We start from the raw sequence: 13203 nt of genomic DNA on the forward strand, positions 1-13203 counted from the left end.
ACCATTTACTTTTAAAATGTCAGGTAGGAACTTTTCTGTATTAGAGCTGGATGTTTATGAATCTGACTTGCCTTCTGAGTTGTTAAAAAGGAAATGTTCCTCAAATAAAATCATTAAAATGTGTAAGAGAATAAACGCTCAGTTATAATTAGAAAACATAAGAGAACTCTTTTTTTTTTTTTATTAATTTATTCTTGTTACATCTCAATGTTTATCCCATCCCTTGTATCCTCCCATTACTCCCCCCCCCCCCTTTTCCCATTATTCCCCTCCCCTATGACTGTTCTTGAGGGGGATTACCTCCCCCTGTATATTCTCATAGGGTATCAAGTCTCTTCTTGGCTACCAGCTGTCCTTCCTCTGAGTGCCACCAGGTCTCCCCCTCCAGGGGACATGGTCAAATGTGAGGCACCAGAGTACGTGAGAAAGTCATATCACACTCTCCACTCAACTGTGGAGAATATTCTGACCATTGGCTAGATCTTGGAACGGGTTTAAAGTTTACCTCCTGTATTGTCCTTGGCTGGTGCCTTAGTTTGAGCAGGACCCCTGGGCCCAAATCTGCCTATCATATTGTTCAACTTGTAGATTTCTAGGACCCTCTGCATCCTTTTATTTTGCTATTCTCCCATGCGTCTCTCATTTAGAGTCCCAATAGGATGCCCTCCCCTCTGTCCCAGTTTCCTGGTAAGTGAAGGCTTTCCAGCTCTAAGACTCTGGTTGGACACAGTGTGCAGTTTGAATCCAGAGTTCCTGGCTGAGATTGGTAGTCAGTTCGGGCCCTGAGTCAATAACTGACCACAGCACGCACTTTGGGCCAAAAGGCCCTAGCGGAGCTTGGTGCGTAGTCCCAGCCCAAAAATTTTGGCTGGACCCTGTGCGCATTTTGGGCCCAGAATCCCTAGCTGAGCTCGGCAGACGGTTCAGGCCCTGAGAATCTAGCTGAGTTCAGCCCGTGGTTCAGGCCCAGTGTTCCTGGCTGGACTTGGCAGGGAACACAGAAGGCTGTGGATACCTTGGCCTGACCCAACGCTCATTCAGAGACCCAGAACAATTGCAGAATCCACAGCACAGGGGGGCTGAAGATCACTGGCTGTGAGAGACCAGAACAACAGGGCTAACCTCCTAACATCCACACCAGTGAAGCTTTGAGCTCCCAGCCTAGGGAAATCGTGAGAAAATAAGTGAATCTATCGTCAGACACCCTCCATCCAACTCTGGAAGAGAACTCTTAATAGCCAAAATTGCCTCAATGCTTTTTAAAGGAAAGAAATACATATTATTTGAGGTGCCTTCTCAGCACCTCAGGGAACTTTATCCAAAATTGACGATATAACTGGACACCTACCAAGTTCAACACATATGAGAAAACTGAAACAACCCCCTACCATGGATTAAAGCTGGACTTCAACATCAACAAAAGCAGAAAGTCTATAAACTCATGGAAACTGAACAACTCTCTACTCAATGACCAATGGGTCAAAGAAAAAAATCAAAGACTTTCTAGAATTGAATGAAAACTAAGGCACAACATACCCAAACTTAATGAGAAACAATGAAAACAGTGCTAGGAGGGTAGTTCACAGCACTAAGTGCCTTCATAAAGAAATCTGAGAAATCTCATACTAGCATTTTAAGAGCACACCTGAAATCTTAAACAAAAAGAAGCAAACACCCAAGAGGAGAAGATAGCATAAAATAATCAATCAACCTCAGGGCTGAAATCAATAAATTAGAAAACAAACAAACAAAAAAAAAAACAAACAAAAAACAACAGTACAGATAATCAACAAAACCAAGAGTTGGTTCTTTGAGAAAATCAACAAGACAGACAAACCCTTAGCCAAACTAACTAAAAGGCAGAGAGAAAGTATCTAAATTAACAAATTTAAGAAATAAAAAGGGGGACAAAATCGCAGATACTAAGGAAATCACTAGGAATCATTAGGTCTAGGTTAAAAAGTCTGTGCTCCACAAAAATTGCAAAATCTAAAAGAAAGAAAAGAAAGAAAGAAAGAAAAAAAAAAGGACAATTTTCTTGATAGATACCACTTACCAAAGTTAAATCGAGATCAGGTAGATAAACCCTAAGCATATAGAAGCAGTCATTAAATCTCCTAACCAAAAACAGCCCAGAGCCAGAAGGTTTTAGCACAGAATTCTACCAGACTTTCAATAACGTTTCAATACTCCTTAAATTATTCCACAAAACAGAAACAGAAGGGACAGTGCCAAACTCATTCTATGAGGTTATAGTCATCCAGATACCTAAACCACCCAAAAAGACAACAAGGAAAGAGAATTTCAGACAAATTTCCCTTAGGAAAATTGATGCAAAAATTATCAATAAATGCTTGCAAATTGAATGCAAGAACACATCAAGTACATCATCCAGAATGATCAAGTAAGCTTCATCCAGTTTTCTTCAATATATTTAAGTCCATCAACATAATTTACCATATACATAGGCTAAAAACAAGCACAAACAAACAAACCAAAAAACAATTATCTCTTTAAATGCTGAAAAAGAATTTGGCAAAATCCAATATGCCTTTATGTTAAAAGCCTTGGATAGACTAGGGATAAACAGAACATACTTTAACATAATACAGGCAATATACAGCAAGCTGATAGGCAACATCAAATTAAATAGAGTGAAACAAAGTAATTCCACTAAAATCAGGGAAAGGACAAAGCTGTCCACTTTGTCTGATCTATTCTTAAAATGCTAGCCAGAGCAACATTATAAGTAAAGGAGATCAAGGGGATACAAATTAGAAAGAAAGAAGTCAAAGAACTGCTATTAGCAGATGATATGGTAATATACATAAGTGACCCTAATATTATATAGGTGATATCCTACAGGTGATAAAACTTCAGCAAAGTAGCTGGATTTAATAAAAAAAAAAAAATCAGTAGCCCTCCTTTTTTTTTTTTTTTCAAAGGATAAATGGGCTGAGAAATAAAATAGGGAAGCAATACCATTCACAATAGCCACAAATAATATAAAATATCCTGTTGTGACTCTAACCAAGCAAGTGAAAGAACTGTATAACTAGAAATTCAAGCCTTTGAAGAAAAAAAAAATTGAGTAACATATCAGAAGATAGAAAAATCACCCATTCTCATGGATTAGTAGTTTTAATACAGTAAAAATGGCCATCTTACCAAAAGAAATCTATAGATTCAGTGCAATTCCCAGCAATAGTCCAACATAATTCTTTATAGACCTTGAAAGAGCGAGTCTCAACTTCATATGGAAAAAAACCCAAAAGAGCTTAAAAAAAATCTTGTACAATAAAAGAATGTCTGGAATTATCACCATCCCTGATTTCAATTTCTATTACAAAGCAATAGTAATAAGCATGCATGATATTGGCATAAACAGACAGGTAGATCAATGGAATCGAATTGAAGAACAGAAGTAAACCCACACCCCTAAGGACTCTTGAGTTTCGATAAAGAAGCAAAACTGTATAATGGAATACAAGAAAGCATCTTCAACAAATGGTTCTGGTCTACTGTAGGTCTGCATGTAGAAGAATGCAGTGGATCAAAGACCTCAACATAAAGCCTGATAGACTAAATCTAATTTAAGAGAAAGTGGGGGATAGCCATGAACATGTTGGCACAGAGACAACTTCCTTTACTGAACAACAGCAGCTCAGACACTAAGATCAACATATAATAAATGGGACCTCATGAAACCGAAAAAGTTCTATAAGGCAAAGGGCATCATCAATAGAACACAAAGGCAGCCTACAGAAGGAGAAAAGATCTTACCAACCCTACTACTGACAGAGGGCTAATATCCAATATATAGAAAAACTCAAGAAATTAAGCACAAAGAAACCAAATAACCCAATTAAAAAATGGGACACAAAGCCAATGAGCATTCTCACAGGAATTCTAAAAGTACTTCAAGACTAGACACACTTAAAGAAATGTATTTGGTCCTTAGTCATCAGCAAAATATAAATCAAAATAGTTCTCAGATTGCATCTTACAGCAGTCAGAATGACTAAGATCAAAAACTCAAGTGACCACACATGCTGGTGAGGATGTGGAAAGGGGAACTCCCCCACTGCATATGGGAATGTAAACTTGCACAACTACTTTGGAAATCAATCTGGCATTTTCTCAGAAAATTAGGAATAGCTCTAACTTAAGAACCAGCTATACCACCCCTGGGATGCCCCACCATACAATAAGAACATTTCTCAACTATGTTCATAGCACCTTTATTTATAATAGGCAAAATCTGGAAACAACATTGGTGTCCCTCAATTGAAGAATGAATACATAAACTGTGGTGTATTTACACGATTGAATACTACTCAGCTATTAAAAACAAGGAAAATATGAAATTTGCAGGCAAATGGATGGGACTAGAAATGATAATCCTGAGTAAGGTAACTCAGACCCTGAAAGAGAGACAAGGTATGTACTCACTTAGAAGCTGATTTTAGCAACATAGTACAGGATAAATACACTATAATGCACAGACCCAAAGAAGGTAAGTAACAAGGAGGACCCAAGGGAGGATGCTTAAATCTCACTCAGAAAAAGACATAGAACAGACAGAGGTAGTAGCTGAAAAAAGAGAACAAGATAGGAGCAGGAGTGCAGACAAGTAAGATATGGGGAATATGGGTGCGGGAGGACAAAATGCAGCAGAGAAAAGAGAAACTATGTGAGGGCATCTCTGTGACAAGCTGGAGACCTAAGTCAAGATAGGTGAGTGACATTTGCCTACTTTTGTAGTGCTGTGATAAAGTACCATGACCAAGATAACCTACAGAAGAAAGGATTTATGTTGGCTTACATTTCCAGAGAATTAGGAAAAAGTCCATCACCATCATGCCAGTGAACATGGCAGCAGGAAGGTGGGGATGGCAGAGAAGCATCTGAGAGCTTACATCTTGATCCACAAACAGGAAGCAGAGAGCGCATTGTGGATGGCAGGAGGCTTCTGAAGTATAAAAACCAACCCTTATGAAACATCTCTCTAACAAGGCCATACTTCCAACCTTCCCAAGTAGTTCCACAAAACAGGAACCTATGAGCGCTATTCTCAATCAACCAACACACATGTGAAGAACAGCAGCAAAGGTTCACCCCTGGCCTCCATATGGACAGAACAGGGACACGCACCACCATTTACACATATATGCACCCACAAACACATGCACATATAGGTAAACACATATACACACGAACATTAAGGTAAAATAAAAAAACAGTATACTGTTTAAGAATTCTATAAATATAATATGTAATCTTAGACTGGAATGAAGCTGTTTTCTACAGATATTATTATTATTATCTATTTTTAATATAGGCAAAAAAGGTCCTCCATAGTATACTAAATTCAGAAACATTAGGTGTGCATATTTTGATTGAGGAATATTTGTACCAGATATAAGGGTGATTAACACATGAGAGTGTACCAATGTGATATACAACATTAATAGAAGGAATAAAGCCATGATAATCCAAGTTGATGTTAAAAACAAACAAAAAACCCAGCAGTTGACAAAACCCAATATTCCCTTCATGAAGAATTTCTTCAACTTGCTGGCCAAACATAGTAAAAGCAAAACATGAAAACCTATAGCCATTATCTCAGTGGTAAAACACTAAAAGTTTTCTTCTATGATTGGGAAAAAGACAAAGACGTATACTTCCGATAACTGAATTCAGCACATTGCCTGGATATTCTAGTTAAAGCTATAAGGCAGGAAAAGTACTTAAATCTTATTCAAAGTTGAAAAAGAGAAAACAGTACTTTACCTATAGCTAAAAATAGTCCAATATTTACGAAATAGAAAGTGATTTTTCTCCTCAGGAAAACCAAAGCTTTTTGCAATATACACATACACATACAGAAAATCAACAGATAAAATTAGTTGTATTTCTACAAAAAAAGGAGGATGAGAAAGAGTGTGAGGAGGAGGAGAACTAGGGGGAGAAGGAAGAGGAGGAGGAGGAGGAGGAAGAAGAGGAGGAGGAGGAGGAGAAGAAGAAGATTCCATACCACCTAAAATAACATAATTTCTTGGAATAAACTTAAACCAACAATGGGAAGATCTGCACACTGAAATCTATGTTTCTTTTTTTTTTAAATCTCCTAAAATTCAAAATGACTTAAATGGAGACATCTTATGTCCAAAGATTTCTAGGCAAAAAAAAAAAAAAAAAAAAAAAAAAAAAAAAAAAAAAATTTAAGATAACAATTTAATTTAATTTAATATAAATTTAATGTAATTCCTATCAAAATCCCAACTCACTTTAAATTCACATTTTGGAAAAAAGAAAATAAAACACACACACACACACACACACACACACACACACACACACACACACAAGCAAAGTGGGGTGAATCTTCTTTCCTGACATCATTACTACATAATAATAGAAATATTACGGTTACTGGTATAAAGATAGAAATATAGATCAATAGGATAAGGATGAAAGCCAATAGAGTAAACACTAACATCGTGTGTGTGTGTGTGTGTGTGTGTGTTTATACATGTGCCTGTGTATGCATAAGTGGAGGCCAAAGGTCAACAACTGATGTATGCTACAACTGTTTCTCTACCTTTTTATTTCGGAGACAGGGTCTCTAACTGAGCCTGCAGCTCACTGTTCTGACTAGTCCCATAGGTCCACTCCATAGTGCTGGTATGACAGACAGTGGTGCTTCTTGCAGCATTTACATAGAATCTGGGGATCTAAGCTCAGGTGCCTATGCTTATGCAGTATACACTTGAGCCACTGAGCCATTCTTCCTCAGACTCCCAGATATTTATTTTCTTGACAGATTATCAACCATTTTTTTGAAGAAGATAATTTTGAATAGATAGTCTTTTGGCCTTCAGTTAGAAACATAAGAATGGAATTTCAATACAGTATACTTCCTACCAATTAAGAGTCCATACAGTCTATGTTGGCCTTTTAATTTTGTGTAGGAATCTCTTTTTTCTATCCCAATTTGAACTGTTTAGTTCTGTTTTATCATATGTCATGAAATCTAGCCAAACCCACTACTTTGTCTCTTCGTTGCCTGAAAGATATACTTTTCATGCAGTACAAAAGGAATGGATAAAAACTAAATGTTCAATATCAACTACGCTGATAGATCCACTTGCCATGAAAGACTGGCACCCTCTATTAAACTCAATTTCCTGTTTATTCTCTATATGTGTAAAGCATTGGTCCATCCATTACTGGGGTGTGTTTTGTTATCCCTACTGAGTCTGATGCAATGCACAAAAATATTACTTCTAACCATGATGATGGACAATAGTTAATATTTGCTTGGATGTTTCCATGAGAAAAGAACAATAATCTCTTCAATGAACAGTATTTGCAAAACAAAGGACACATGCAAAAATATGAAGTCAAATTCTTACCTTGTATCATCTACAAAACATTTGAGATGAATCAAAGACCTAAATTTAAGAGTTTAATCTACATAACTCGTGGAGGAAAACAGAATTCTCAATGTTCTCAAATTTGACAATGGCCTCTTAAATATAATAAAAGATAAGCAATATAACAAAAAATGTAAAATTGGACAGTAATTTACAAACACCATCAAGTGAGTAAAAGAAGAGTGCACAAAATGACCGAACATATTTGCAAATCATGTGTGTGGAAACATTCTAAGATTCAACAAGAGGAAAACTCAATTGGGCTTAATGGAATTGAAAAAAAATTCTGAAAGAAAGGTATACAGTACAAATGTAATAAACAATGAAAAGATGCTTTGCATCATTATTTCCTCAGGTTGGAGATGAGATCAAAAGCTAGTTCATAGCAACTGGAATAGATGTACTTTTACAAAGAAACAGGAATAAGATTAAGGGTATGGAGAAAATTTCAGGTCTGATTTGAACTGCACTGCTTTGTTTAACCACATTTGTCACAAAAACACTCACACTGCTATGGAAAGTATAAACTGACTTTTGCATTCTTTGATACATTAAGCAGAAATACTATGAGATGCATTTCCTTCCTAGGTAAATATGTGAAACCAAAAAATAAATATCCCAAAGGATATTTGTATTAAAATGTTCTTAGAGCTTCCTCAAGAATGGCCAAGAGGTATAATCAATACTAAGTGTCCATCAGTAGATAAACACATAAACACACCACAGGTTATTATATATCCTACACCATGGGGAAACAGAATAAATCCAACATAAAAAGATAAATACCATATTACTCCAAGTAGGTAAAAAAGTCTACAATTCACAGAGACAGAAAGCAAAAAGTTTTCAACCTCCTGTTGGAATTTTACTTTTCATATATTGTATGCATTATTACAGCTCATAGGAGGGTTTCAGGGGTTATATAGTGAATCTAATATACTTACAATGGTCAATTTATTGGAAACCAAAAAATAGAGTTATAAAATTCTTAGTATCTTGGGCCTGTGGCTTTATGAAAGACGGCAAAATAACTAAAATGCAATCTAAATTAGTTCCTGATTTGTTGCCACAGTATAAGCTTGACATATTTAATTCATTGTTCAGCCAATGTCAATGCAATAGTGAATAATAAACAGAATAGTGGAGTCTTTGTTAGTATAAGGCAGTATCACAGAAAAAATATTTTACTGACCTCCAAAACAGCAAAACTTTAATCTACTTTGTTATCGGCACCAACAGCTATTGTGTAATACAAATTAAGCAAAACCAACTATTCCATTATTTATGCAAATATAATTCATTAGAGAGCCATATGATAACAATTTCATTTCTATAGATGCCCCTGGACTGGGAAGCCCATTATATTAGAACCTTATAAAAGATATTCTGATTTCTAGAAAATAATAAAACAAACTGTATTTCTAATGCCTATTTGAATAAATTCTTTTCCATTTTTGGAAAATAGTCATTTTGATTCTTCCACATTCAAATATAATTTTCTCACATAATAAATTTATAGTGAATGTTTACTGAAAGTAGATCTTTTATTTCTAATTAGGTGAGATAATATACTTATAGGTGTATACAATGTTAGTCAGCCTTATTGGAATAATTACAACCAGGTTTCTATAAAGAGAAAAATAACATTCCAAGACTTCTTAGATGGGCTTTTGACTACTTCTTTCAGTATTTAGGTTACTTTCATATACTTAAAAAAAAAAAAAAAAAAGAAAGAAAAAGAAAAAACCAAAAACAACAACAACCACAAAACTCCAAAAAACACAGTTCTACACAAAAAGCAGCCTTCTCACTTTACCTTTTTCACTAGAAAAACATTAGGCTGCGGTACAATATAATAAAGGAAGTTGGCTGCATGCCTTCTGAAAGTGAGACAGCCAAACAACTGAGGGGTGGTCTAAACAGAAAAGAAGGGAACAGAAGTAGGGAGATAGAAAGTGAAAGTGGAAAGCAGAGATTGAAAGAATGAAAGCCCAGAAGCCTACCCTGACTTAGGTCTCCAGCTTGTCACAGAGATGGCCCTTCCCACTGTTTTTCTTTTCTCTGTAGGTCTTCGGTCCTCCCAATCTGTTCTCCCCACGTCTGATCTCCACCCTCATCTCCCTCTGCGCTCTGTCTATTTTGTTTTCTCTCCTCATCCACTACTGCTGTCTATTCTATTTCCCTATTCTGAGTGAGATTTAAGCATCCATCCTCCCTTGGATTTTTCTTGTTACTTACCTTCTTTGGGTCTGTGCATTGTAGTATGTTTATCATGTACTACATGTCTAAGATCCACTTCAAACTAAGTACATTACATTGTCTTTCTGGTTCTGGGATACTTCACTCAGGATGATCTTTTCTAGTTCCATCCATTTGACTGCACATCTCACCATTTCCTTGTTTTTAATAGTTGAGTAGTATTTCACTGTGTAAATGTACCACATTTTGGACTCTAGCTGAGACTTCTAGTAGAAGGGGCCATGGAGACTAAAGAGGATACCCTCTAAATAAACAAGACTCCTAGTGGAGGTAGGGGACCACCAAACCACTCACAGCGATTTTGACTCAAAAAATTACCTGGTCTACAAGATGTGGGTGATAAAGATAGAGAAGATAAAGCAGAAATGGAGGAAATATCCAACCAATACCTGGAGGAAAATAAGACACACCCCACGAAGAGAGTCAGCTTCGACACTATTACAAATACTCTGCTATGCTTGCAGACATGAGCCTAGTATAGTTGTCTGAGAGCTACACATAGCAATGGTTCAAAACAGATGTTCAGACTCACAGCCAAACATTGGGCAAAACATGGGGAGTCTTGTGGAAAAGTGGGGTAAGGAGAAAACGATTTGGACATGACAGGTCCTCCACAAGGAGACCTACAGAGCCAACTAAACCAGCGCCCAGAGAAGCTTGTGGAGACTAGAGCACTGACCAAGGGCCATGCACAGACTAGACCTAAGCCCCTTACACTGATGTAGCCAATGGGCAGCTCTGGCTTCATTTGGGTCCTCTATAAGGGCAGTGAGTGAGGACTGTCCCTGACATGAACTCTGTTATCTGCTTTTTGATCACTTCCCCCTGGAAGGACTGCACTGCCAGGCTACAGAGGAAAAGGACTTGTTCAGCCCTGATGACACTTGATGAGCTGGGTGGGTGGGTAGGGGGGGGTAGGTGCGGGGTGGTGGACACTTCCCTTTTCTGAGGAATAAGAGAGGAAAAATGGGGGAAGAGGGAAAGAGGGTGGGACTGGGAGGAGAGGAGAAAGGGGGCTACAACTAAGATGTAAAGTGAATAAATACATTAATAAAAATTTAAAAAAGAAAAAATAAAAGCCTATAAAAATCCAGAGAAAATAAATGGCAGGTCCTGCTGTTCCAATGAGATGCCAAGTATTATTACCAAAGGTCTGAAAGCCTATGCTAAGAGCTGTCTTCTGAGGTCTGCAAAAGGACTGAGGACTAGCAACACCCAAGAGCTGTGTGGGGGTTTAAATGAGAAACGTCTTTCTTAAACTCTGGTATTTGAATACCTAATGCCCAGTTGGTGGTGGTGTTTGAGCAGGCTTAGGAAGTAGAGCCTTTATAGTGGGAGTAGTTCAGAGGGGAGAAGAGCTTTCAAAATTCAATGTCTCCAGCCATTCTTGCTTGTGGTTCAAGATGTGAGTCTTCAGCATTTTCATACAGCCTTCTGCTTGCTGCCATCCACCACCACCCCACCCCTGATGGATTTTGATCTCTCTAGAACCAAAGTTCAAATGAGCCTTTTTTTTTTTCTATAAATTCTCTTGGTCATGGTGTTTTGTCATTGTTAGCAATCAGGAATCTCCACAGCCTGCCCCAGGGACTGAGGGACAGCAGGATATGCCCTCATTAGCCTCCAAGATACAACCCATTTCCACCTTCACCAATCCTGCCCCTGCTCATGCTCCCCGCCTCTCTGCCTTGCCCAGAAGCAGCCTCTGTAAACCTCACTCCCCAATAAATCTCCTATAATGAGTGAGATCTAGCAGAAAGTGTGACTTTGTTGTGTTTATTACTTAGATCATAACAGTCATGTCAATAGAAAAGTAATTAGAAATGTGCAACATGTAAAGAACAAGGGTCCCAGCACTGGAAGCTCAAGAGCGTTATAGCACTGGATGGCACCATTGCTATAGCTCCCTCCTTTTAAATGCGCCTTCATCTTGCTGCTGCTACCAGAGAAATAGCAAAACCTGTCAAGAGCTGCTCCTGGAAAAGCTGCTTTTCGACTTAATAAACTTTTATCTGCATTGAAGAAAAGGTCTCCAACCAGGTGATCATATCCATAGAAAACTGGAAATGGATGTGAAGTTACATAATTTCCTCAAAATAGAACACTATTTACAACAGTAAATGTAATTTCTTTGTTTTAATCTCTATCTTCTGAATATGATAAAGTGAATATAAAACATCAAACACTCTAGGGAAAGAAAAAACTCACAATAGTTAATTAGGTTTAAATATTTAGCTCCTTTTTATTTTGAAGTTTGAGAAAAATAAGAATTATGCCATCAGGACACAAAATTATGTATTAGCCATAATGTTAACTTTCTATAAGTTTGTTCAGAGATCTCAATAGTAAAGTAATAAGCAATTCTTAACAGTAGTAAGTGAAATTACTAAATACCCCTACAAACTGTTTCAATAACAGGTAGAAACAAGGGATTTGGTATAACTTTTTATGAATTAAGAAAGTAATAAATAATAAGCTTCTAATACTTAATGTGAACTATTTGAAAAACAGTCCAGAAACCTGTCTATCCTGTTATAAAAGCAGGAGAATCACGATAAGTGATAAGTATGGTTTTAGTGCTGCTGACGTCTATACTGCAACACCAATGTAAGTAATTCAAACAGATATATTTGATTTCTAAGGCAGAAATATTTTACCCCAATCAATTAAATCTTAGAAAACCTAAAATTTAAAACAAATATAAATAAGCTAGTTTCCCTTCACAAACTACATCAGAAAACACATTTATATATCCACAAGAGCATAGAAAGTACAATCTAAAGGGCAGTGGTAATTACTGTCTTAATGTAATGAACTGGTAGTGTGAAATAGCTAAAGTAAAGATAATAGCATATACACATATACCAAAATGATACAGACATTCAGGCATACCACACACACATACACAGGAAAGCAAAAAAGAAAAAAGCCTCAAATGACTTAATACACCTCTCCGCCCACACACACACACACACATGCATTTGTTTATCTCTGAATGTGTCAGAAGGTAACTGAATATACCTTGGGGAAGAATGCTGGATGAGTAACATAAAGGGAGTGACTTTCTAGCATTTCTTTTCATATCAGTGCACTTCGTTGCTTATTATAAGAAGCTATTAATCATCAGACAACTGTATGATCAGCACTGAGGAAATCTAATACTAGTACTCCCCATAGGAAGCATTCTCTATGAAAATGAGAAATTACTGTATATAAAATTTCAATATTATAATAGAGTATTCTTATAACTATGTTTTGGAAAGGTGAAAATCTTTCTAAAATGTGAACTGTTAAAGTGGTTCAAAAATTACTCAAGAGCTTAAATAATGGAAATAAAAGAACAATGTATTAACACAAAATAACTTGTGGTACAAATGCTAACTACCATCTACTACAAAGTCTTCTGCACCCCCTGCTGTCCTTTTTGTTAATCCTGGAGATTCCCTTAACCCTGACGACGACGCAGCCCTTGAAGAAAAAGCCGCTGGAGATCATTCTGAAGAGT

At 36.9% G+C, this 13203-nt stretch overlaps 1 protein-coding gene across 1 annotated transcript in view; it reads right to left on the reverse strand.

Annotated features, from left to right (window-relative positions):
* The window catches only part of Ascc3 (activating signal cointegrator 1 complex subunit 3), a 282919-nt gene that overhangs the window by 163769 nt on the left and 105947 nt on the right, over positions 1-13203 (reverse strand).

The sequence above is a fragment of the Acomys russatus genome, chromosome 21 (genome assembly GCF_903995435.1).
Source record: "Acomys russatus chromosome 21, mAcoRus1.1, whole genome shotgun sequence".
Taxonomy (NCBI): domain Eukaryota; kingdom Metazoa; phylum Chordata; class Mammalia; order Rodentia; family Muridae; genus Acomys; species Acomys russatus.